Below are 27,751 nucleotides of genomic sequence, written 5' to 3'. Positions count from 1 at the left end.
AGAGTGGGCCCCAAACGGCCGCTCCCCTAACCCCAGCCCCGGGGACCGCGCTGTCACCACCCTGGGGACGGAGCTCCCCGGAGCGGATGGAGCGACAGCCGCCCGCCGCGGGGCCATTTTTTTTTCTCAATGAATGCGCCCCCCCCGCCGCGCGCCTGGTCCCGCCCGCCCCGCCCCCGCCACATTTGCATAATGACGGCTGCCGGGGACGGCATTGGCTACTGGCTGGCGGACCTGGGCGTGATGTCAGCGCTCGCCGGGTAATGCCCGCGTTGTGGCGGGTAGTTGGAGCCGGCAAACCCCGCACAGCGGCGGCCCAGCCTTCCCCGGGCGGGCTGACCTCCGCAGCGGCTCAGCTTGGCTCCACATCGTGCTACACAACCGGACCACCCCGGCGCAGCGCTCCCCGGCGCCGTTCTGTGGCTGCCGGCCGCTGCGGGCGGGACATGGTGGGGCGCAGGCTGCCCGTCCTTCTTCTGGCTGCCGCCTGCCTCGTCCTGAGCTTGGCCCCTGGGACGGTGGGGCCGTGGGAGAGCTCCAGCCTGTCGCGGCTGCAGAGGAGGAGCCTGGCAATGGACTTCGTCGTGCCTTCGCTGTTTCGCACGTACGTGCGGGAGCTGGTGCTGGGACCGCCGGGGCGCGCCGTGGCGCGGTGCCGCCTGCGGCTGGACTGCGCGCCCCTGCTTCGCGTCGCCCGCGGGGGGCTGCCGCGGGCCGCGCCGCCCGCCCCCACCGGCGGGCCCTTCGCGGCCGGGCGGCGGCTGCGGCGCGCAAAGCAGCTGGTGCTGGAGGTGGGCGAGGGCAGCCTGCGGGACGGCTGCGCCAGCGAGCCGCCGCTGGGCCCCGGCGGGGCGCAGCTGCAGTTCAACCTCACAGAGCTCTTCGTCTGGTGGCTCCGCGCCGGCGACGGGCGGCTGCGGGTGCGACTGATGCCCGAGCGCCGCGGCGCCCTCCCGGGCAGCGAGCGCGGACTCTCGGCGGCCATCCGCGCCGCCCGCCCCCGCCTCCTCTTCCACGTCTCGGCGGCAGGTGAGCTGTACATTGCATGCCGCACATCCACTCTCGCCGAGCTCCCGCTGCGTGCGCCCCCGCAGGCGCGGAGTCCCGGCAGTGCGCTGTCCCATCTCCACCGGGACACGCGTCCAGCCTCTCAGCGCCGTAGCCTCGTTCACTGCCAGCTCGGTGGGGGCGCGAAGCGGCGCTCCCACGAGCAGTGGCGACTTCCCCTAACGTCCTTTAGGGCTGTGCTTTACCGGTGCAAAATGTATCGAGGGGCTTTTGTGGGGCCAGGAGAAGTAATTTGAAAGCGCTGAGGGCATTTTACGAAATACCGAGAGTTGGTTTGTGCCAGACAGCTGCAAGACAGACCCAAAAGTTAAAGCGTCATTAGTCAAAGGAGAGCAACATTAGGTTTGTTTGAAACTTATCTACATCGTTCTTGGAAGGGAAGCTATCTGAAAGGGCGGCAAGTGGTTCCAAGGTTATGGACAGGCAGACCTCAGAGAGCTGCAAAAACATTTCCAAAGCTGGGGCTGACCAGCAATTTAGTACATTAATGCTATTGGTTAATGGCTGAAAGAAGCAAGTTTTCCTCCAAGTTTCATGTATCTGGAACTGAGTTAATTTCTATCTCTTTTAAAACCACAGAGGATCGTTAGTGAACTGCACTGTATCTACTACAGTAAGACAAGAAGTTATTAATCTGGGGAGGGTCATGTAGTGCTGGTACCTTTGTGAAGAGAGAACCTGGCTTAAAATTTTGATTCTGGATGGCAGTGATTTGCAGTCAGTGTACGGGGCAGCTCTGTTACCTCATATCAAGTCTCTGCTTTGGGCCAGTGATCAAGAAAGATTTCCACCCTCTGGGTGCATTGTAACACAAGTTCTTATTCAGGCTCTCCCACTATAAGAATATAATAACTGGAGTACTGAAGGGCCAAATAATTTGTCACAGTGAGTTACGTTGGGTTGCTTTTATGAAGCTGTGTAGAAGGCAGTGGTGTGTCCCTGAGTAGCCACCTACTTAATGGACCACAGAATATCTGCAGTAAATTCAGAAAAGGTGAGACAAGTCAGTGCCAGGCTTTGAATACAAAGTTAGAGCAACTGATTTTTGAATGCTTAGCTGAAAAGCTGGGCCAGCAGTTTGAATAACTACAAACTGAACCCATCGTTCCTTGCTGGCTGAAATGAAAATCAAAGCAGATTATTACAGCAGGCTGGATGTGAGTCAGTCTTACACTTGTGGCTGAAGTGAGATACCTGGGCTGGCTCTTCATGTGTCAGTTCTAGCAGGGATAACGCAGAGGTACTGTCTACCACAGGGTGGTTAGCTGAAGCCAGCACACCCTACCTTCCAGCAGGTCTTGCCTTGCTACATTGCAGTAAAAAAAAATAAATAAAATTAAATGTACCAAAACCCACTGTCTTTTTTTTTTTTCTGTTTGGGGAATTCATTGTGAGTAGCAGTTACCTTGCTTTACAGATTTCCCTCTTTGGCAGTGAAGCTACAGCCTTAGCTTTTAATGCCACCTTAACTCTGATAATTGTAGCAATAAGGGAGCTGGAGGGCTTGCAGTTGTCTTCTTTGAGGATGAAGGTGTGTTTTTGTTTATTGTTTTGTTTGTTTGTTTTAACCTGGGTTAACGTGTGCTCTAATCTTGTGAATACAATGCAGAGGGAGCTTTAACTAGAGTTAGTAAAACCCACAGGCTCTGGATGTTGTCTGTTACCTCACTGTTGAGAATAAATGCATGTTTTTTGAGATAGGTAAGTAGTATGCCTCTGCAAAATCATGTTGGACACAAAGCAATGCTGTTCTTGCTGCAACAGTCATGCAAAGTCAATCATAGGGGATGCATGGATAGGAAGAGGAGAGGGAGCAGAAGAAATATGGGCTTCATTTACCTGTATCACAGTAATGACTTTTCCTAGCAGCTGTTCCTGTAAAAACTAGTCTCTTCTTGAATTCTACACCAAGGTTGGTAACATGCATAAGTTGTGTCACTATAAAATTGCATCTCTACAACCTTAGTGTAGTTATGTTGTTACATGGCTTTGTGCTGGATTTGTAACATGGGTTTATTTAAAAACATTAAAAATCTGTTCTTTCTGCTTTGCAAAAGTAACACCTGTGTGAAGCCCGTGTGTCAGTGCCATAAATTTGGGCCATGTAGCCCTGCTGACAGCAGGATGTGCTGAGACAGTGATAACAGCTCGAACAGCATCCACCAGCCGATAAGTGTGCGCAGCAATTAACACCGTTGCTTAACTAAAGCCCATCCGAAGGCAACTGAGCCTTTCATTATTTGGCTGAGCTGATTGTGAATTAATTTCAAACAACACAATCCTCCCTTCAACCATGTAAAGCTGCTTCACTTATGTTGACATAATTAGCTTTTATTTTTTGGGGGGGTTTGTTTTGGTTTTTTTTTGTTTGGTTTGTTTTTTTTCCCCCTCTGCTGGAGATAGCCAGGTTTGCAGTACTTCCCAAGAAAAGATATACTTACCTTGCTAAATAACTTTTGCCAAATAACCCTCTGTGTGAATGGAGATTATAATTTAGGATGAGAAAAAAATCTCAAGGGGATTAATTCCTTGTGACCTTAAGGGTGACAACAGGGTTCTGTAAATAATACTTTGTTCTTTGTAACTGTTACACTCTGATACTGGCTCAGAGATATTTAACTGGAGTGAACCTTTTTCCTTTTTAACAATATATTTGCACAAAGCATAAAGCAATTTGTCTTAATGTGTTACTGAACAGGTAGTGAAGAATTTACTTACTGGACTGCTCTTGTTTAACAGATGAACCATAAAGTTCACAGGAATTTCTATAGGCCTCTCCTGCAAATACTCTCAATGCCAGATTTCTCTCACACACTCATCCTTGTGGGAATAGAGCCTCCTGCAAGAAAAAGCTTCCATTTAGAGAAGATGCAGTCCTCAGCTCGTCTACCATTTCTGTGTCAGCTTGGCCTTTTCAATATTGGGTAAGAGAGAGTTTTCCTCTCTTGGAAATGCTTTCAGAATTAATATTGACTTCTTTTCCATCCCCCAGTGCTTGTCTGGGACAAAAAACAAACAAACAAACAAAATCAGTAATATCTGTGGAAAAACAGACAACAAAAAGTGCAGAGGAAGGGAGAGGCAAGCTCAGAGAGGCTTGCAGTGCTGGAGGTCATCCATATTTTAGGCAGACTTCCCAGCTATCAGGCTGCTGTTGACTGCTCTCATTGTCTTTGGTTTTCACTGGAAATTCCACCCTAACCTCCAAGGAAACCTTTCCCTAGAGAGTTTAATCAAAATCAGTACTTGCTCTGGGAAGCTGCATAGTTTGTGAACCTTTCTGTCAGAAGAGTCCTGGCCAGTTTTGCTTCTGATCTTACAGGATTTGCTATCTAGTGTCAAAACACAGTGGGTTGCTGTAGCAGCATATGCTCTGGACAGGTTATTGAGCTTTCTTGGGAAAAAATGCTAAATTGTGTCTATATAGAGATTGTGAATTAAAGAACTATTTGAGCATTAGCACTGATCACCCCTTCAATGACAGGTCCTTTGCTGCTGGGCTAAAATATTTACAGATTAGATAGGGTCGCACGTGTTGTGCAGTGGTCTTGTGCAGGCCTTCTTGGCAAATCCATACCACAGATAGTATGGTGTGGGTTGGCATGGGTTGGGGTGAGTCCGAGGTGACTGCTCTATACTCCCATGGGTTCAAGAGTGATCCAGAGCTCTTGCACCCTAACCCTGCATTGACTTTTGATTTTTTTCATGTTAGTGTCACAGGTAAGTAATCCACTCACTGTAGGGCACCTCAGCCACAAATGTTGCTAAATAGGTTTCTTGCGAGTTTACTCAGGAAGTTTAATAAGCTGAAATGACCATAAAATAACTTCCCATGAGAGCTAATTGCTACTTACATATGCAAAAGTGGGAAGCTATGTTTAAAAAGGAGCATACAGGGATGAAAATGAGTCATTCTTCCCTCTAAAGGTCAACGTACTTTCATTCATTAAATAGATTTAACATCCCAATTATATTTTTTAAATAACAATGCATAACTTTTCATTCTCTGGCTAGGCAAAATATTGCTCCTGCACTGCAGCCTTCATCTAAAATTTTACTAACTTGCCACATGTAATCTCCCAGAAACAGCATTCACTACATACCAATATGCTATTATAATACTGAGGCAATTAGTCTTTTATGTCTTTAGGTTACTGCTACCATGCACCTGATCTCATTTGCAGGAGGAACCCTTTGCCTAAATATTAAGAAGAACTTCAGGCTAGATGAAAATGTGGTTTTGAAAGTGGATGTTTTGTAAATGAAAATCAGAGCTCCAAACTGAAATCTGACTGTAGTGAAGTCCGCAGAATTCTTTCTGCATGTTTTAGAGGTACCAGTATTAACAAGGATTCTTAGTTATAGTTTTCTTTTCTTTTGTTTTGTTTTGTTTTCTGCTTTTACAGTTTGGAGTTGTGCTTTACTGAGCAGAAAATCTGGTTTGAAAGACATCACTTTCCAGTTTCTCTGTTTTTCTCTCCTCCTTGACTGTGTGTGACATCTGAGGTCTGATCTTGCACTTCTGATAAATCAGTGATAAAACTTAGTGAATAAGACTGAAGCATTGTTGTAGGTCTTCTGAAAGGATTTCACTGTAGTGCAAGTGTTTTTGCTCTTTTCTGTTGGGGTTTTGTGCTTTGCCTTGGCTATCAGGCCAGCTTTGTCACTACAACACTTAAGGAGAGGCCTGTGTTACACTTGAGTGTACTCTAGACATGAACTATTGCAAACTGATATTTTCTTTTTCTACCCTCGGGTTTTCCTGGATGCCAGTATGCTAAAATTACAGAGAATCCTAAGTGTCATTATGAGTATCTTTCCCTGTCCTTCCTGCCCTAAGTAATTAGGTCTGTAGCACCTCTATTTAGACCTCCAGTCACTGGTGCTCTCCAAAAATGTGGATTTTGTCAGTCTGCAGTGCCTCTTATTGAACTGTAGATGCATCTTGAAGAGGAAACCAATTCCTAGTGATGGGTTTGCCTGGCTTCATGGGCAGCATGGTTCTTGGTCCTGCTGTTGTCCTGCCTGTTCCTGTCCAAGTCACCTTTCTAGTGAAAGCAGACTCATAACATATGACTCTCTTGACTGATGTTACCTTGTTCACTGTTTCTATGCTGACCACAAAAATGTAGGACTTTGCAAATCTGTTGCCAGTTATTTGGCAGATAATGTTAGAAATTATTTTCATTCTTTGAGTGTTACACAGAAAACTGGCTGTGATTACTAACTATTCCAAGTGGTTTTGCTTGGACCAGAGCTAAGTGGTGTGGCTGATCTCCTCTGCGAATCAGGATTTTGCACAATGTGTTTATGATTTCTAGGTCTGTTTTCTGCAAATTTTGTTTATTTGTAGGCTCATTGTTCTTATGAGTGTTCTTATTCAATAAGTGTGTTCAGTAAAATATCCATAAACAAACACCAAAATATGCACAAGTATCAGTTTATTATGTTTATGGCTTCACTAAGGGCAAGTCATGCCTGACCAGTTTGGTGGCCTTCTACAACAAGGCTACAGAGATGGTCGATAGTGGTAGAACAAATTACATCATCTACCTGGATTTGTGCAAGGCTTTTGACACTGTCCCACACAACATCCTGGTCTCCAAGCTGACAAGACATGGATTTAACAGATGGACCACTCGGTGGATAAGAAATTGGCAGGATGGCTGCACCCAGAGAGTTGTGGTCAATGGCTCGATGTCCAAATGCAGGCAGGTGATGAGTGGTGTTCCTCAGGGGTCAGTATTGGGACCAGTGCTGTTTTACAGCTTTGTTGGAGATATGGACAGTAGGATTGAGTGTATCCTCAGCAAGTTTGCTGATGATACCAAGCTGTGTGGTGTGGTTGACACCCCAGAGGGAAGGGATGCCATCTAGAGGGACCCTGTCAGTTTGGAGAGGTGGGCTGGTGCCAACCTCATGAAGTTCAGCAAGGTCAAGTGCAAGGTCCTGCACCTGGGTCAGCACAATCCCAGGCACAAATACAGGCTGGGAGTAGGATGGCTAGAGAGCAGCCCTGAGGAGAAAGACTTGTGGGTGGTAGTAGATGAGAAGCTCGACATGAGCCACCAGTGTGCACTTGCAGCCGAGAGAGCCAATTGTGTCCTGGGCTGCATCAAAAGAAGTGTGGCCAGCAGGGCCAGGGAGGTGATTCTGCCCCTCTACTCGGCTCTGGTGAGACCCCACCTGGAGTACTGTGTACAGTTCTGGTGCCCTCAGCACAAGAAATATATGGACCATTTGGAGAGGGTCCAGAGAAGGGCCACAAAGATGATCTGAGGCCTGGAGCACCTCTGCTATAAAGACAGGCTAAGAGAATTGGGGCTGTTCAGCCTAGAGAAGAGAAGGCTCTGGGGAGACCTTATAGCAGCCTTCCAGTAACTGAAGGGCCTACAGGAAAGCGGGGGGGGGGGGGCTTTTTATCATAGAGGGTAGTGATAGGAAAAGGGGTAATGGTTTTAAACTAGGAGAGGGGAGATTTAGGTTAGAATTGGGAAGAAACTCTTCACTATAAGGGTGGTGAGGAACTGGAATGGCTTGCTCAGGGAGGTTGTTGATGCCCCATCCCTGGAGATCTTACTGCTTGACAGAAGCAATTTACCTACATGGAAATAGCAATTCATGTTGCCTGCTTTCCAGATCTCCTTCTATCCACTGGGCCACAGCAATTGTTCCCTGAGAAGCCACTTCTGAGCTCGACAGGGCTGCTGAGACCACAGTGCTGAGCTAAGAAAGGTCCTTTATGAAAAGTGCCACATTTGTCTTGCTTCTCTAATTCAGAAAAATTTGGTTGGAGAAAAATGTCGTGGAAGCATAAATGCAGATTTGATAACTCTGACCTTTCTTTTCTTGCAAACAATAAATGTCAGAAAGTTTAAAATGACAAACTGGAATGGCTGGAGGTTATTTATGTATTTAAATATTTAGGCAAGAAACATGTTTTGAGACTGAAGTCTAATTTACATTAGTATTTTGATTTTTTACTGCAGCAGCTGAGTAGCTTCATGGTTGTCACTGTCTTGCTTAGCTTAGCTACTAAGAAATTCCCTGTGACAACATAGATAAGACATGGGTATCTCTACTTTCAGAAGCTATAGTTGTCAGTTGTAGTGAAGGAGAATCATATCTTGTTAGTCATGTGAAATCTATGACATGGTTGAAGTGTTCTACCTGTATCCAGTACTAAGAGCTGTTGGCCTGCTGCAGACAGACTCCAAACTTGTTTCTAACAACAGGCATTTTAAATAAAATAGTAAAGTATTTTACAAAGATGGGATCAAGTGTGGAAAAATAGATACTGAATGTGAAGTGATCCAGTGATGTGAAAACATTGTATCAGTTAATATTTTGCATTTATTTTGCTGCCACAGAACTGAAGTGTTTTACTAAGGGTAGCTGCAAGAATCTAGTTCTACAATGACTTCCATCTTAATTATCTTGCAGTATTGTGTCTGTCATCAGTGACAATAGCACAGAGTGAGCAAGGAAGAAAGAATCATGTGGATGTGAACTGGACTCAAAAGAGGGATTGTGTATATACAGCTCTGCCATTGATCTGTTGTGTGACACAAAATACTTCCTTTCCTGACAGATACTTCCTCTGCAAAGCAAGGATAGTTTTGACTACTTTTAAACTGTGTTGGTAGAAGGTGCTCTTTTTTTGGTGGATTACTAGTGCTTTTACTTTCTAAGAAACTCAACAAAGACAATAAGGTGGAGTCTGAACTCTCCTATTTCTAAGGGAAAAGCTAAAACAGTCTACCATATTAATTTATAGTCACTTCTGCAATGCTAATCATAGGACTGCTATTTCCTTCACTTCAGTGATGACAAACTTCTAAAACTTAAACATGGCATCAGTTTTGTTTGATGCTACAAGGTACTGACTTTCTGTGTTTTTGAAAAATTATGAGCCCTGCCTTTGACTACTAAAACCCCACCTATTTTGAAGCCAAATGGTCTGATTTAGATTTGCAATTTGAATATTTTGTAAGGCTTTGGCAAAGGTTACTTGCAGCCCCACAAAATGTGAGGAAGAGAGGGGCAGGCTATGGTTCCTCTGACCAGGGTGCATTTCATTATTGATGCTAATTAAACTTGAAACTAATGAGAAAGAATTACTTTTCATGCTGGAGAGTAGGCCAGAATAGTTATTATAGGTTAATTATTCTTCTAAAATACATGATTTAAGCAACAATTCATTTTGTCAACTTTTTTTCCTATGTTGTACGAGAGCCTTATTTGAAGAGGATTCGAGCTATAATTGCTACACTGACCTCTTCTAGCTTTCAATCAGTAATCTCCTTCCATCAGCAAAAGGTTAATAAAATCTTTAAGGAAAGGAATTCTATGCCTTATCTATGTGTAGACAGTTCAGAATAGGTCTCCCTGCAAGTATTTCCTATTACCCTCCACATTATTTCCTTGGCATACTTTCTATATTTAAAAGATGTCATACTCCATAAAACTTTCAAATGTGATGGTTGCTTTGCAAAACAGGTGCATCATGGAGGCAGAGAGTGAATCTAGTCAGAGCTGATTTGAGAGTTGGCACTTAAGTACAAACCTGTCTTCCTTTTTTTTTTTTTTTTTTTTTTTTTTTTTTAAAGGACTAGAGCCTGTCATCAGCCTTGAAAATCTCTCCTCACTTGACAGGGCACTGAGGTGTCGACATAATTATTAGTATTTGCTGAGTAACCAAGGAAAGGAGATGACGCACGCTTTACTTAGGCGCAAAGTTCTTGCTGGGAAGCACTATGGCGTTTGGGCTGCAGGATACACATTTGGTCCCCTTTGGTCCTTCTCATCTCTTGTGTTGTCACTTTCTTCCTCGTGACACAAATGGCTTCAGACTGTTGCAATACTGTGGTACAAAGTGGGAAGGGGAGAGCTGGATTTGTGATGTGAGTGTGGAAAGTTGAATAAAATGTTTGTGGACAGGGAGGATATAAATCTCAATTAGCTGTAAATATTAGGGCAACTCTATGTGCTTCAATAACCAGTTGCCTGATGCTTTCTGTCAGGGCATCTGCTTTGCAGATACAAAGTTCATGTATTAATGTGAGAGCTGTGAAGGCAAATGTCCATTTTTGAAGGTGATCCTGTGAGCAACAAGAGCTCAAGCTGATAATGGCACATTGCAGCTTAGAAAAGCCCCTTAGCACTGGGGTGATTTACCTACTAAGTGCACATTACAATGTGAGGTGCAACACAGGGTCTTAAATGGGCAGCATTCACCAGTCCTGAGTTCAAGAAAAGATTTACATCTTCCATCTGGGTGGTGGTATCAAGTTCAAAGATAAAACATCCTCTGAATCACTCTTGCCACAGGACTCTGGCAGGTTATAGGATTTTAGATCATATTTGGAGCCAAGATCTTTTTGTGGTTAAGGTTTTAAAACACACAAAGTCTGATCGAAAGCCCAGTGTTTCCTTCTCCGCCTTACCAGCCAATGTCCTTTATCTCCGAAAACAGAGCAGCATTATAAAAGTTAATCTGATTCAATAACATTTTATGGATAATAATTATGACTAATATTAAGCCTTCAGCAACCAGTCAGTATCGAGACTTAATGTACTGAGGTTTATTACTGGTGTAACCTATCTTTTTACATTGGTTGTAAAGTGATATCAACTATACTGGTAAGAGAAATATCAATTAACTACTTGCCTCTGCTTCTCTGCAGTGTGTTCATATTCGTGCTGCTTAATATTGCTAGCACGATGGGAGTTTGCTGGTGAAGAGTTTTTGTTTACAGAGTCTGTTTGCACAACTGCAGAGTTGTGATGAATGAATGAATGGGTGAATGAATGAGCTACAACAATCCTGTGCTGAGAAAAGGAATCCATTAGTGGGTACACTATGGAGACCAATCAATCATCCTTTCCCTCTAAATAAGTGTGTGAATTCAAAGTTTTCAGAGATGCTATGTACAGATTCCTCTGAGGCTTTTCCCAATATTGGAAGTTCTTGAAAGTATAGAACTTCTTTAGTCAATCCATATTAGTGATATATTTTTTTTTAAGAAGTTTCTGTGATTTAATTGAGGCATAGTTGTATGTATAGAAGTCATGACTGTTTATGAAAATAGTCCCTGAACCAACCTGAAGATGAGGCTGAGCAGAAGAAACCTCTGTTAGTTTCAAAGTCCTGAAGTTTTGTTCACAGTGGTCTAATATGAGTTATAATATGAAAAAGGAAACTTGCCTTCATTTCCATTCAGGGTTGACACAACAAATTCAGTGGTATTGGCTCTGAAAAAGTTACCTGGAATACCCAGTACTATGTCCTTGCTCAGCTGAGCTTTGTGATGTTCATGGACCATTAACTGTAACTGTACTATATTGTTACCTTTTTTGCCTTGCTCCCCCTCATAACTTTCTCTATAAAGAAATCTACCTCCCTGGTAAGTTCAAATAAGATGCTGTCTGTTTGTGTCCTTCTTGACTTTTTGAAGGAAAAGCAGAAGGGAATTCTAAATTGCTCTGGGAGCTACATGGAGGTCTTGCTTTGACATTTCTAAATATGTGAGTAATGAGGTGCTTTGAACTGATTTTGTGTGTGATAGATGTGCAACAATAAGGAATCACAAACTGTGGGCAGCAGAGCTTTGAGGGAAGAGCTGCTCAGCAAGATTAATGGGAAGGGAGACCTTTAATGTAATGAAAGACACAGTTCAGGCTTGAAAACAGACAATGACACACTGGATGGAGTCTTGAGGAGTTGGACAGCTGGGTTTCTGCTGCAGGCCATAATGCCGTGTGTCCACAGAACACCTTCCTAGGTAGGAGACACAGAACAGCTCTGATACAAACGCACTGTAATGCTCACAAGTAAGTACATTGGTACACCAAGTGATTGGATTGTCTAAGGGTTATCTGTCAAACTCTTCATAGGGATGTTAAAAGAGACTTAGACATGTCTTTTTCTTCTAGGAAATGCAGGTCAATAAGAAAAACAGGATGAGACTGCAGTAGAACATAGCTGGGACTGAGCATTGTAGGGGTTTTTTACAAAGTACAGTTATTTTAAGTATCTCACTGAGCACCTGGTGTAAGGTTAAGGCTGAAGTCAGTGAGATCCTCCTTAGGTCTCATCTAGCTGGATTTTCCTGTATCAGTGAAACATAATTTAAAAAACCTAAACAACCTATATCCCCTTTAAGTTAGGAAGCGAATAAAAGTTTAACAGTGTATTTTATTACTAGTAGAAGTATCAAGTTCAAAAGACAACAAGTAGTTCTGTATTTTTATTGGAAATAATGAGAGAAAAAGCCCACAACAGTTGAAAGCCGTAGCTCTTTCCAGCTCACAGTAAGTTGGAAGCTGTTATTAACTCTGAATACCATTACTAAGGAGGTATGAGCAGGGAGCAGAATTAGCAAAATGTTAGCGGAGCTGACTTCAGGATCATTGTTATGACTGCAACTGTTATCCTCTATCTCTGAAAAGGATAATAATGTGTGGAAACGAAGCTAGCGAAAACGTAGAATACATCTAAAGACAAAACAGCATATAACTACTGGACCAGTAATCAGATGCAGAAGGCTTTATCTGGAAGTACAGTGGTCTGAAATATGGCAATGCTGGTAGATAAAGATTAAGAGGACTATGAAACTGAGAATAAATAGAGCAATATCCTCTAAATAGTAAAGAGCTGGAGCATAAGACCTGGGAAAGACATTCAGGACTTATTGCTTGAGAAAGCTCCCTAAAGCTGTGTCACAGTTTGACTCAGGATCAGCAATTAAATCTGCAACAACAATGCTGAGAGAGAGAATGAGGGAGAGAGATTTTCTGGATTTAAAACTAAACTAAACAGCTTCAATTAAACACTAATGACAAAAGAAAATATGTACAATCATATACAAGAATGTTCAGGAATGTGCAAAACCCTATTGCCTCCCCCAAACCCCAGGAACTCCCACGGCATCTCGTTAGCTGTGAGAAGTTCTGAAATGTCTCAGAGCACTGCTGGAGAGAGCGGCAGAGCAGACAGGAGCTGAGGGGAGAGTTGTGAGGGTCAGAAATGCATGAGCCTAGAGGCTGATGGATAGATGGGGTCCTCCCTGGATGCTGGCCATGAGTGGAACTGAAGGGAAGAAGCAGGGAGGAAGTTGACTTCTGGGATCTCTGACCTTACACTGAGCTTGTGTAGATATATGGAATGAAGTACTTTGGTCAATTTTTGCTGTCAGTCTAGTCCACCAATATTCTCTCTCCTGTGCTTATACAGGCCAAATGAGTATGTGAAATGCTGAGAGCCCTGGTTCTTGAATTGTTATTGTGTTGTGGAAGGGACTTTTGGGCATAAACAGTTTCACTGTAGCATGCGTGTTAGCCTTTAAACACCTCTTGCTGTAGCCAAATCTTAGACCTTTGGCATCCTGTGCCTGCACTTCAAGTTGAATGAAAACAAGGGGAGCTTCAGCCCAAAAACGGGAATGAAAGAGTAAGAGCATCCTAGTGCAAGCAGAGAGGAAAGAAATGTCTGTTCTTCTGAGAACTCTTCTCTCTAACAGGAGGGAAGCACTTGTCAGGCTTATCAGAATATACCTAGAGAAATAGAAGGAACTCTTAAAACCTTTACATCCACTGTTTATTAAACATTGCGTCTCTGAATACCTAATTTCAAGTTTTTTTACCTTTACTTGAAATTCGATTATGTTTGGTTTACCCCAAGGTGCTATACAGTGTAAACAGACTAGATGGATCTCCCAGTTGAGGATGAACACCCTTCCCCTTTTCTACCCTGCCTGTGCTACTGCGGTTCATGCCTTCATGGTAAGGCACTTTTACATGATATCTCAGACTTGAAATTAAATAGGTTAACAAATTTGCCCTTTCTGCCTCATGAAAAAGTTCTCAATATATGATACTAACAGTATTTCAAATACACTTTTTTTGTGACTTAAAAGAGTGAAAGTAAGTTGTAGGTTTTTTTTAAATAGGGAAAAGGATTGGAAGGGAGGGAAATGAGGCAATATTCTTTCTGAGAAGAAAAAGTCAACTAACTTGAGATGTCCATCTGAAAAGAGAATACCAATTTTCCTCAAGAAGATACAGGAATTGCCTTATTCCTGCCTCTAAAATCTGTTCCAAAGTATCTGCGATAGTCAAACCCATCTGCAAAGATGAAGCACCAAAGTATGATTTTGTCTCTTACGTCTTTTATCATCACTCTCATCCCTTTCCCCAGAAGCACTTGGGGATGAAGGACTGAGGTCCAGATTAAAATGCTCAAGGAAAGGAAAAATAATATGAGGGTCAGACTAGATTTTATTAAAGTCACATCAACACAATCATCAGAAGTAAGAAGTACCTAAAACATAAAGAAAACTCTTATCCAAACTAGTTTACAGATAACAGAAGTACCTTTTAATCTCCCGTGTTACTTCAAACTAGAATAATTCAGAAATGTTTTTTTCCTAGTCTCTAAACTGACCCAACAATTTTTCCTTTGGGGTAACATCCTGGGAAACATCTGCATTATTCATAGTTTTGATTTCATGACAAGACCAATGAACTGTGAGCCATTTTAGACAGTATAAACTTGTATACTGCCTCAGGATTTTTATGGTGATGCTCTAAGCAGAAAAGCTGTATACTGTCATTTTAGAGCTGCTCCAGGCAGATCCCTAGCCTACCAACAAAAGCCTGGCTTTCAAGGTAGCTTTGAGAACATGGTTCTCATGTCTAGAGCCTCACTACTGACTGCTCAGCCCTTCGTCACTGCTTCGCTAAAGTCTGTCTCCAGATCCTCATGAACACTTCCATTATCCTGGAACAATCATTGAGTCTCTTGAGAACAGAATCCTGCAAAAATGCCTCTTCCTCTAGTTGTGGTGGAAGTTTTATTTTACTGTGACTGACAATGTCATAACTTGGTCCTAAGCAGATTTGCCTTGATGATATTTTTTGCTGGCTAGGTGGAAAATGAGACGGGCAGCTTTACACTCGAAAGTGAGAAGAGAGATAAGGGCAGTTCCATTGTTTCACATTTAGCCATTATCATCCATAAACTTAAGACTTACTGTTTTTTCAAACTGATGTCTCAATAGGGAAAGACTCCATGTTTATTCCTACGGTATTCAATAACAGAAGATACCTGCTAATATATTAAACAACTAAAATTTCCACTGTTAATCTATTTTCCTTGAAATACAGTTTTTAAAAGCATTTATAATTGGAACTGTTTATGAGGTCAAAACAAGTAAGACTGACACCCAAGAAAATGATAAATTGCTAGATTTGCGAGTGGTGCAAAGTGAAGGTTTGTAGCAGTCCCCTAGTCTTTTACAATCCTAATTTTTCAGTAAAACAATGACATAAACAAACCTTGCAATCTTGCTGAAGTGGTAGGGAATAGAAGTGAATTTGGCTTTCTCCTAAAGTGTTACACTGAGTTGGTTGTGCTGTGTGTCCTGGGGAATATCTCAAATGTTGCAGGGAAGACAAGAAAGTGGCATCCTGATTTCATTAATCTTTGTAACACTTCACTTTGTTGTTTTCTTCCCTCTTTTGGGGGTTTGATGTACCTGTTGCACCTGTTGGTGCCGATAAATGCATGGCACTATCCCAGTTAAAGCCAGCAGTGACCATCTTATGCATCTGTCAGGACAGTGCTTGGTGATGGGTGACAACGGGTGGCCATTGCCAGCTGTGCTGCTGTGGGCCTCTGCTCTGGCAAATGAGCTTCCTCAGGTCACTGAAGCTTTTGTGCCCCAACTGGAACTGAATGTCTATAATAAAACATCAGCTGAGTGAGACCTGAAGATTACAGAATTGTTCTGGTTGAAAAAGACCTTTAGAATCACTGAGTACAACCATAATGTAACTCTACCAAGTCCAGTGCTTAAACCAGGTTCCTAAGCACCACATCTACAAGTCTTCTAAACACCTCCAGAGATGGTGATTCAACTGTCTCCCTGGACAGCCTATTCCAGTGTTTGACAACCCTTTCAGTGAAGCAGTTTATTCTAATATCTAATCTAAACATGTTATTCAGGTATGTGAAGTGCAAATATTAGTTTGTCTTAGGAGCTGCAGGTCAGTTTCCTGGCACACTAAAAACTTTAATGAGCTTTCTCTGCAAGGCTGAAACAGGTCCAGAAGTCTCTTTCAGCTTCAACCAGTCTGTGATCTGCGACTGCAAACATCATTAAATAGGATTTAGCCAGGCTGCCTCTCTGGGCAGCCTGTTCCAGTACTCCATCACCCCCAGTGGAAAGACGTTTTTCCGAACGTTCAGATGGAACTTCCTGTGTTCCAGCTTGCGCCCATTACATATGTGAATGCTGCACACCCCTCCCTGCAGGGCTGGGCTCCAGTGGGGCAGCTGCCACGGCTGCAGGGGTGCTGCAGGCCAGCAGTGGCCTGGCACCCAGATGTGAAGTAGAGGGGAGGGAGGAGAAATGCATGGACACTGGCAGCTGCGTGGGCGGCACACTTGTGCTTGCGCCACTCCTTCCACATTTGAACCAAGGTGTGCCCAGCTGCTAAGACAGAGCCAAGCCTCTTTCTCCTCCCCCTTTCATTTTTTTTTTACAGGCAGGCTTCCGTAAGGAAGCAGGAGGTTCAATCAAGGGGGGCTAAACCTGACCCTCTGAGCAGGTGGATTGCACCCGCTGCTGAAGCGGGAACTAGTGCTGGAGCTGCTGGTGACACTGGACTTAGAAAAGTTAGTTTAATGGTTGGACTTGATGATCTCATAGGTCTTTTCCAACCGGAACAATTCTGTGATTCTGTGTGTTGCCGTGTTACCCTGTAATACATGTTCTTTACTATTCTATCTTTTTGTGAAAGCCAGCAATCTGAGCATCTCTGCTTGGAGTATTGTGCTCAGATTTATGGTACTCTGCATGTGTGATTGCTCATCATGCACATTAGAAGAATAAAGCAGTGTCTCTCATTAGGAGGGTAACAGCTTTTTGATGAGAATATCAAATGCCAGGTCATGCATTAGTTAATTGCTTTAGGGCACGGTTTGGGTATCTGATGATAACATGGGACTAGTATGTAGTTCACTCACAAAGCCAGCAGGTCAGCCCATTGACAGCTGTCTGCTCTGTTAACACACCCATGAACCTACTGCTATTTAATATTTGTATGATAATACAACAGAGTTGAGAAGATATAAAATGCAGGTCACTTGGTAGATGCAGTAACCAGTGAGGGAGCACAAGGTGATGAGGAAGCAATTCAGATTAGCAACTGGGGCCACTGCAGCTATTTGTGCTCTAATTGTGTCTCTCCAGATATTCCTGTGATGTGCAGTATAAGCCAAGCAGTCTCTAGACATAGCCATATTTCAATGTTCAGCTTTCTGAACACTGTGGTCTGTAGAGAAGAGAGAATTTAAGGACCTAAACTTGCCGGCGGCGAGGGAAGCAAGCAGTCCAGAATCAATGTGATTGATAAAGCAAGCTTCGATTTATTGAATACACAGTGTTACTTTTATACCCTTTTCCAAACCTACATGTAGAGAATTCATTGGATAGTAACCACGCATAGGGAGTTCATTGGATAGTAACTACTTGTAGTGATTTCACTGGACGGCAACTACTTGCAGTGATTTTACTGGATAATAACACACATCTGAGTTCCAGGGTTCTTCCTTGTTTTCTATCATTCTACTTCTCTACCTTGTCCTTGAGTTAGTTTAAGCTAACAGAGATTGTTTATACTTGTGTTAGGCTAAAAAAAGAGATTGCTTGTACAGCTGCTGTTTGTGCCACACTCTCAAGGCCTCTCGAGGAGATAGCAGGGGCCCATGGCCCTGCTGCTCAAGCCATTCTGCAACATAAACTGTTTCATCTTCTGTGCTGTCAAGTAAACTGTCATTCTGATGTAACATTTCCTGGGCTGTTGGATTTTTTTGAGATTACTTTTCACATAAAGATCAGAAAAAAAAAATCGTTAAATTGCATTAAAAATGCAATTCCTCCAAAGGAAAGAAAATAAAATAATATTTTCAGCATCAAAAGGGATCACAAAATTATAATGGAAAAAATGAAATTAATTTTGAAGGTTATGCATTGCAGGGAAGTAGGTAAAAGTGACCTCAGGGCTTTCTGCTGTTTGTAATGTAGTTTCTGGGCCTTTTTAATAGACATCTGCTAAAAGTGTAAGTGACAAAGCCTCTTGGAGACAATAAATGTTCTACATTGATATTAGCTTCAAGAAACGGATCAAGATAGCTAATTTCTTTATTTTCTTGAAATTTATTCTTGTCTGTGTATTTAAAAAAACAAAACAAACCCAAAGAACAAACCAACAAAAAAACAACAAAGCCATTAAAAATTACTGTTTCTTTTCTGCTCCATGCCATTGGTATGGCTATGAATGCAAACCCAGGTGGCTTCTAGGTTTATTGGAGTCTTTTGCGTCTTAGGATCAGACTGAGGTATTGGCAAGTCAGGCTGTGGAAGTACAAATATACTGCTTTCCTATGTTGCTCTTGTGAGCTGGGTTGTGTTCTTCTGTGCTGGTATAATTAATCATACAACTGCCCACATTATACTTGGGCCTGAACTCTGTTAAGAAAATTGAAAAAATACCAGGAAAAGGAGTAATTTCTCCCTTGGCCTTTTTGACTTTGTACAAAGGGTATAGAAGAGAAGATTCCAATGATTTCAAATGTTACCTCCTACATTACATACAGCCAAAATCTTTTCAAATGGTGTCCTTTTTAGAAGTTAGTTTCCAGTTCAAAGCTTTAGAGAAAATTAATTTGGCAGGATATTTCCCATGTTGACAGTCTGAATTGTTTGCAAGACCTTAACATGGAACACTTCTCCAACTCTGATCTTAGTTTCATCTGTAACCAACCCTTCTTCTGTTTTCTCCTCCAACATCCTTTCAGATACACATACATTTCACAGGAATAGAAAAGGTTTATTGTTATTACCAAGGTCCATGTTTTATCAAAAACTTTTTTAAAGTGTGTTTTGCATCCTGAGGTGTGTCTTAACATTTCAGCTTGGAGCAATGTATTGTATCCCTGGAAGGCAATGGTGACTGTCTTTCCAGTGTCCTTCATCAATCATGTAAGCTGAGTTGTGTAAAATCCAACTGACCCTTCTGTAATAACTAGGGGCAAATGGCTTTGAATAGTCATTTTAATAAATTTTGGAGTACTGGCAGTGTTATGGGCTAAGAAGCCAGACATCTCAGCCTTTCGTTTCATTATGAAATACCTTCAAAGAATAGGGGGAGTGCATCCTAGTGATTTGATAAATCTTATCTCCGTGAATGAATGGATTTCCCGTGGTTTCATAATCTACTGAACTCTAGTAGCCTATATCCTTTGCTTCAAAAATAGCTGCTAGAAAAAAGATATTTGATGAGTCTGTGTATTGTGTATTTTTTGTGTCAATGAATGACTTGCAGTGGTGAATGCCATAGCTATTATTGACCTTTGTGGTACAAGCATGGTTTTAACAATTTATTGTGTGATCAAAACTAATTTTTTACTAGATGGATGCATGATCAGTCTCTTCTCCATATTTCTCTATAGGATATAATACCAAAGGCAGGTGGAATATTCTTTACAGCAGCATTGCAAGGAAAAATTCAAAACTAGGTGAAATCAGTTTTGTTAAATGTGCTACAAGTATAATGCTCGCTTTAGCATTCTATAGCTTACCCCATAGCTGAGGCCTATACTGATAATGTATTGCAATCTAAGGGACTACTGTGTTTTCAACATCAATTATGTGTCAGTTTTAGCACAAATTAAGAGTTGAGTTCTTAGCTTCCTATGCTGTAGTTTAAACGAAACACAAGTAACAATGATATTTGAAATTAGAATAAAACTTCAGTGATAAGAAAGGATGGTTAGTGGAAGCGCAGTGGCCTTTTTCTACGCATTATAATGGGATTTCACAGTGCTTTAAAGCTAGTGGCATCTAGTAAATGACTGCTGATGGGGGCTATTTTTCAATCACAAGATAGATACTTAGCTCTGGTGAAGCCTGACTCTTGTTTTGCCAGCTCTGTTACCATTTCTTTTCTTTTCTGGGAGAAGGCAGGCAAGGGGAGGAAGAGTGCAAAGAAGAGGAGAGAAGCTCGTGATGCTGCCTTGCTTTTAATATGTTAGACTGTCATGCAAGCTTATTTTCCAGACACAGGATATTTCTTGGAAAATGGGAATGGATAGTACTGCAAATGCCAAAAACCAAGTCCATACCTAGAAATTCCATGTGAGAAGACCCTAGCTTCCAGCTAAATTGTTTATAGGATATGAAATTGGGAACCAAGCCATTATTTGCATTATGTTAGGTGTATCTAACTGTTATGAGACTATTTTCTGTTCTCCACAGTGTCATGTTGGGTCATCATGACCACTGTTCAGTACTGAGACCAGGAGAGCAATGTCCTTATGAGATATTTTGCCTCAAAGATGCTGCACGAGTTGGGCAGAGAGCAGCAAACAAAGCAGACATCCGTGCAAATGGATTTGTGAGCAGATGTGATAGCACAGGAGTGAGCTGCTGGGCTGCCAGATAGGAATGAGAGTTTCTATCTCAAATTTTGTTTCTCTTCTGGTCTGGGGAGTTAGTAAAGTCAGGACTTGTTAGTAGGCTCCAGACTTACCATGCTTGTATTTTACAGCTGTGGTATTTGTCCTTGTGCTGTGGACAGCAGAGGTTTCCAGGTGCTGCCTTTTATTTGAGGAAAGATCCTTGTGAGCATTTCCACATAGCAGTGGTGCAACAGGATGAGTATCTTCCACCAAAGATAAGGTTCCCCTGTCTCTTAAAGCCTGGACAAACAGCACTTCCTTGCTATGTAGCTGAACAGAACATCTGAGACAAAAACCAGAATCTTTACCAGGAGAAGAAAAGACCCCACAACTATAGCAGTGTCATTTGAGAGGAATTTAAGGCTGAATTTAATATAGTTTCATCTTAAGCCAGTGATAACTAACATAAACACAACTGTGTATGTTTTTTGCACTAATTCAATTGATTTTAACTGACAGCTTAGATTTGTGTGACTTTGAAAATGAGGCTGCCTAGTTTGATAGTTAATGTGAAGTTAACGGAGTAACTTAGCAGTAAAGAGTAAATTTACCTGTTATTTTGAATGCAGGGAGAAAAAGGCTTTACATGAGAAAAATATGAAGAGGCACCAGCAATATTCTGATAATGGTGATGAATGGCAGGTGGCCACAGGCCTGGCTGCTTCTTTTTGGTTGCTCCTGGTGATTTTCAGGCAAGTGGATGAGAATGTTAAAGGCTTGACACATGGAGTGACAGATACCCTTAGTGCTTGTATATGCAATGCAATGGCATGTCTTAAAATAGAGACAGCTGCATGCATAATTAAGGAGAAATAATTGCAGTGCACTTACATAAATTGTCTTGTGCTTCTTCTTCTTTTGCCCTCCCTCAAAGTTTCCATCAGGAGGGTCCCTTAGTCAAAGATTCACCTGATAAGTGAGAAACAGTAAAATATTATGTTTGGAGCAAGAAAAAAAATAGTTCCTGTCTTTAGAAAAATAAGGACATCATAATATAGAATCACAGCATGGTTTGGGTTGGAAAGGACCTTAAAGATCATGTAGTTCCAACCACCTGCATGGACAGGAAGAAGAGAGATGAGTATGTGGCTCTAAAGTACATAGAGTCAGTGTTGATAATCTGGCAATTTGTTACATGAACAAAAATTAATTTTAGAAACCTGCAAGTGTATCTAATGGTTCTGTCATTCTTACTGTCTTGTAACTCAGATAAATATATCATATTTCTACTAGCTGAAGTTCTGCCTACATAAGCTTTTGTCATTCAGCATGGTAGAATCATTCTGGCAATATATGACTGTGAATTTCAGCTCATATCTGTACTAATTATATGTTACGTTGTATTTTTATTTTATTTGGGAGGAACTCAAAAACTTTATTCTGTGTGTCATAGTTTTATATGTCTCCCACGTGACTGTTCTGGATGTATCTGGATTATTTTAAAAATTCTAAGATTCTGTGTGATTCTGTGTCTGTGTGAAAAAATATTCTTTCACCCCCCTTTTTTCATATCCCTCTTTCTTTATCAATTGAATAAAACTCTGTATATAGTTCTAACAAATAACTAGGAGTATTTCCAGATCACTGGTGAGTGCATGCGCCAGATTCAAAAGCAGTATTTAAGAAGCTGACTGCTTATGATGTTTGTAAAATGTTCATATTGGCCATTCACTCTTCTCGTATATGATTGATCACATAGCACAGAATATGTTTTTCGAAAGCTCTGAAGCATTTTAAAATTCCTAAATCCTGGACTCCTTTTGCAGAGCTGTAACACAAATAGTGGTATGACCAGATCCTGCCTCTGAGACCTCATTCTTGCTTTTATAGGACTATTTTTTAGGAGCAACAAAGAATAACCCTTAGCTTATGCAGTCTTCTGCTGAAACTGCTGCAAAGTGTAATCTGTGGTGGTGATGGTCTTGTAGAGTGAACAATTGCCCATTATGCTTTTCATTCAACATAGAGTTAAATATTGAATATGCCACTTGGCTACTATAAAAATTCAATGTCTTATAGGTATTCATGACCTAGTCTGGGTTTAAGGTCATATTGTGCAGTTTCTTTCATGTCTGTAAGTACTTTTTCTGGAGTGACAAAAGTGTGCATGTACTGCTGCTACCCAAAAAAAGAGAAACATGATAACTGCACCATCTCCCTGCAGAAATTAATGTGCTTTCCCCTAGGATGCAATACAACAGGGCAAGGAACAGGGAAGGCAGCAAAGCAGAAGAAAATAGCATAAAGCAGGAGATGCACATCTGTTCATTTTGTGCTACATTTTCTCATCAAAGCCCTGGAAAATGTAAACCACCAAGTCATATATAAAACATGATCATTGATTTCTATTTAATAGTCTCTACCCTTTTCTCACTTAGGGACAGTTAAAACTCTGGAAGGAAAGGGAGACCGAGAAAGTTGTGAATTTTTAAGTACCACTTCCTCCAAGCCCAAGATAGGTGCATTTCTCTGAGTAAAAAATTGGGTAGAGGTGGTAAGAGACCTGCACAGATGAGTTCTTGAAGAAAGTCTTGTGGAAGAAAGAAATTTACAGTGTGTGAAAGAAGGAACTTGTCACTTGGGAGAACTATAGGGACATTCCAGTTAGTGGACTGATAACAAACACTGACATGTTTATGCTATTGCCAGGACTTCAAGGTCATGTCTTTACTCTGCTGGCTCAGGCCACTACCGGGAGATCTGTGACCCCCCCCATAGGAGGCTGAGTTAGACAGACAGCAAAATTGGCCAGAGATATTCCATTCCATATATCTATTTAAGCTCAGAGGAAGGTCAGAGATCACAGAAGACAACTTCCTTCCTGTTTCTTCTTCCCTTCTCTTCCATCCATGGCCAGCATCCAGGGAGGACTCCGTCCATCCATCACTGTCGACCCCTAGGCTCGAGCTCTCCTGACCCTCATAACTCTACGCTCTCTCTGGCAGCTCTGGGACTTTTCGGGACTGTTTGCATCTAAGGAGAATGCTGTGGGAGTTGCTGGGGGTGAGGGGAGGCAATAGGGGTTAGCACATTCCTGAACACATATTTATATAATTGTATATATTTTATTTTATCATTAGTGTTTAATTAAAGCTGTGTAGTTTAGTTTTCAATCCAGAAAAGTCTGTCTCCTCATTCTCTCCTTCCCTACCTGGGTGGGGGTGGGGTGGGAAGAAGATCGAGAGCATTGTTGTCGATCCTGAGTCAAACTGTGACAGATATGTAGGATGGCATCAAGAAAGGCCAAAGCCCTCTTAGAACTAACACTGGCAAAGGAAGTACAGGAGAACACGAAGGGCTTCTTCAAGTATATCAGTAGTAAAAGGAAGAACAGGGAAAATGTGGGCCCACTGCTGAATGAGCTGGGAGCCCTGGTAACAGAGGATGTAGAGAAGGCTGGGTTGCTGAATGCCTTCTTTGCTTCAGTCTTTGCTCCTAAGACCAGCCCTTGTGAACTTCAGACCCTGGATATAAGAGAGAAAGCCTGGAGGAGGGAAGACTCTCCACTAGTCAATGAAGACTGGGTTAGAGATCAGTTATACAAATAGAATATACACAAATCCATGGGCCCCAATGGGATGCGCCCAAGAGTGTTGAGAGAACTAACTGGTGTTGTTGCCCTACCATTCTCCATAATTTTTGAAAGATCGTGGCAAACAGGAGAGGTGCCTGAGGACTGGAGGAAAGCCAGTCTAGTCTTCAACAAGGGGCAAGAAGAAAGATCCAGGAAACTACAGACAAGTCAGCCTCAACTCCATCCCTGGAAAAATGATGGAACAGCTCATTCTGGATGTCATCTTTAAGCACATGGAAGAGAAGAAGGTTATCAGGAGTAGCCAGCACGGATTTACCAAGGGGAAATCATATTTGACTAATCTGACAGCCTTCTATGATGCTCTGACTGAATGGATAGATGCAGGGAGACCAGTGAATGTAGTCTACCTTAGCAAAGCTTTTGACACAGTCTTCCATAACATCCTTGTGACCAACCTCAGGAAATGTGAGATAGAGGAATGGACAGTGAAGTGGATTAAGAACTGGCTACAGAACAGAGCCCAAAGAGTGTTGATCAATGGTCCAGAGTCCAGTTGAAGACCTATAACTAGTGGAGTCCTCCAGGGATCACTGCTGGATCCAGTCCTATTCAACATCTTTATCAATAACCTTGATGATGGGACAGAGTGTCTTCTCAGCAAGTTTGCTGATGATAGGAAGCTGAGAGGATTGGCTGATTCACCTGAAGGTTGTGCGGCCTTTCAGTGAGATCTGGACAGGCTGGAGAGTTTGGCAAAGAGGAACCTACTAAGATTCGACAAGAGCAAGTGCAGAGTCCTGTACCTGGGAAGGAAAAACAACAACATGCACCAGTACAGGTTAGGAGGTGATCTGCTGGAGAGCAGCTCTGTGGAGGAGGACCTTGGAGTTCTGGTAGACAACAGGTTATCCATGGGATAGCAATGTGCCCTTGTGGCCAAGAAGGCCACAAGGATTCAAGCTAGAGCATAGGAAGTTCCACCTTAACATGAGGAAGAACTTCTTTGCTGTGAGGGTTACAGAGCACTGGAACAGGCTCTCCAGAGAGGTTGTGGAGTCTCTTTCTCTGGAGACTTTCAAAACCTGCCTGGATGCATTTCTGAGTGACCTGCCCTAGATTTGGTCCTACTCTGACAGGGTGGTTGGACTCGATGGTCTCTAGAGGTCCTTTCCAACCGCTAACATTCTGTAATTCTGTGTTTCTTTGATTCTGTGAATTCAAAATATTTATGGTTGGCTCTCCAGCAAATACTGGAATAAGCCTTTCCCTGCTTCTTTTGTGTTGTCGTGTCCTAAAATGCAGAGCTTATGAAACTTCAGAATGTATCTGAGAAAGATAAAAGATGTGGTGCAATCATGTGAAACTCTGAGATGGGAAGAGTTGCCCTCATGCAGCAGTTATCAAGTAAATCTATTCATTTGTTCATCAACCTCCCTTTGAAGTTGATTATCTCTCCTTGGAGCTGTTACTGTTGGTCTGTACATGCAACTGCTTTTGAGAAGTTGGTCCAGGGAAGCACATTTTCTCTTGAAAGCTGTCAATATATTGAAGTAATTGAGCCAGTGTACAAGTGCAGTATATGATGGATATGGAGTAGTATCTCTTGAATCAATAAAGAGCATGGAACTACTAATATAACGTTTTAGTACATGATACAGTGTAAAAGACATAATGTACTAAAAGACATAGTTTAAAAGCTACTGAAAGGATTCATTTAACTGCAATATTTCTAACAGGATCTTACTAATTTCCAATTATAATGTTCTTTAGTTGCTAATAATTTTCAGCCTTTAAAGCTTAAGAAAAGATAATTCATCATGCTGATCATCTGCCAAAGACTCTTTCTGAGTAATGTGTCAGCTAGAACATCTTATCTTCTCTCAAAAAAATAAGCATACCAAGGTATTTTATTAAGGGAGATCTTGAATTCTAAAGATATTGACACCCAACTCCCTGCACTTTTCTTGAGTTGGAGAAGATGGAGCTAGTGTTTCAATGGAAGGACTGATGGGTGGTGTCAGCAGTAGCAAAGTCTCACTGCTTACAAGAGTATAGATAAAGCACTCAGAAAAGTCTGGGCAAGACATACTTTGGACTTCTGAAAGGCTGACAGCAATTTTAAATCAGTGTATTCATTAAAGGGAAGTGTTCAATAAGTAAAATCTGCAAAACTCACATAAACTAGATGTCAGATTTCTGTATCATGCAGTGATTGTTAAATCTTCAATCATAGTTGATCTGTATCTATTTTAGGAAAATATAATTGAGATAGAGCCAGTGAATTTGCCAACATCAATTTAATCAGTCCCTAATGTTTGCTGAGCTTTGTGTGTGTGGTGTTTTGGGTTGGTTTTGGTTTTTTTTATTATTTCTTTTAAGGTTTAAATAAAGGAATGTTCAAAACCATCTCTGTTAAGGACATCTGCAGATACTTATGAAATTAAAATCAATCAAATAGTCTGGTTTAAAAAAAAAGAAGTTGGGTTTCCATCTGATATAATTTTCTGAAAATCACACCTTTGAACTGCAGGGACAGAAACAGTTTCTTCAGAAGGGAAGTGATTTTTGTGGTGTGTATGACTAACTGCCAGTGTCTTGCATTTGACTGACAAAAAGTGCTCTTCCCTCCCCACCCTCATTTTTTGCTGAGCTAGATCTGACACTGTATTTGCCACAGAGGACAGGAATATGGACAGCTTGTGTTGTGTCTAAGAGTGAAGGATCTAAAAGGACACTTCAGCTATGCATGATGCTTCTTTCCATTTTGGATAGTATTACTCTATTTTGGGTATCCAAAACTTCATTAAGTGCTTCTCAGGACATTTAATTTCTAGTTCTTAGTTTACAGTTTTGAAGTATCACTTATACTGTAGTCTCCTTTTTATATAATCTATTTAAACAGCTCTAATAACTGAAACATCTGAAAGTTTATGTCATCACATGTCCAATTGCTTGTTCATGTACTGAATTCGTGTTTAAGAAAACTGGAGCCCTAAGCTAGGGCTTAAGTAAATTAACTCAGTTTCTGATCTTCCTACATGCTTTTAAATAATGTATTAGCCCAGGAGTTATTTAGTCGTAAATATTAGGCATTAATATATAAATTCAGTATATAATTAATTAAACAGATGAATAATTTCTAAAGTATCAACAGAAGTAAAGAAAATATTAAGGGACACATGTTTATATGCATACGGACACTATAATGTATAAAGTTATCATCCTAATATCCTGTTCTGATTTGTGTGACTTGTGTTTGATGCAAGTACTGCAAGAAATGCAACTGAACACCTCTGCTCTCTGTTGCCCCTTTTTTTTTTTTCTTTTCCTTTCTAATGAAGCACATATACGTAAAGTTTCTAGAGATTAGAGTAATAACTTTTACAGAGCTTCTTGAAGTTAAGTCTAGGCATGTCTCCCAGTTAGAAGACACTTCTTTAGGGTCCCCTTGTTTTCTTTATTTTATTTATTTAGTCTGGCTTGCGTAACTATGGCCATGTAACAATTTTTTTTCTGAACTTTCTGAAGCATTCTTTATTTGTGAACAAGGGATGTCTTCCTCATTTGATATACATTTGGACATTGTGAAAGTTTCTGTGACCATCTATACGAAGATGGATCAT

The 27,751-nt window shown here is 41.6% G+C and overlaps 1 protein-coding gene across 5 annotated transcripts in view; it reads left to right on the top strand.

The window, feature by feature from the left end:
- Positions 1 to 503: 503 nt before the first annotated feature.
- The window catches only part of ALK (ALK receptor tyrosine kinase), a 326,814-nt gene continuing 299,566 nt past the window's right edge, over positions 504 to 27,751 (top strand). For 4 of the 5 annotated variants that reach the window (XM_051612966.1, XM_051612964.1, XM_051612965.1 and 1 more), the window contains exon 1: positions 999 to 1,029. The gene's annotated coding sequence lies outside the window, so the exon portion shown is untranslated. Of the gene's footprint in view, positions 605 to 998; positions 1,030 to 27,751 lie in introns of those variants that run through there. The other variant, XM_051612967.1, reaches the window with a different exon arrangement.

This window comes from Apus apus, chromosome 3, assembly GCF_020740795.1.
Source record: "Apus apus isolate bApuApu2 chromosome 3, bApuApu2.pri.cur, whole genome shotgun sequence".
Taxonomy (NCBI): Eukaryota; Metazoa; Chordata; class Aves; order Apodiformes; family Apodidae; genus Apus; species Apus apus.
Note: the sequence above shows the minus strand (reverse complement) of the source record. Positions and strands in the feature narration are given on the sequence as shown.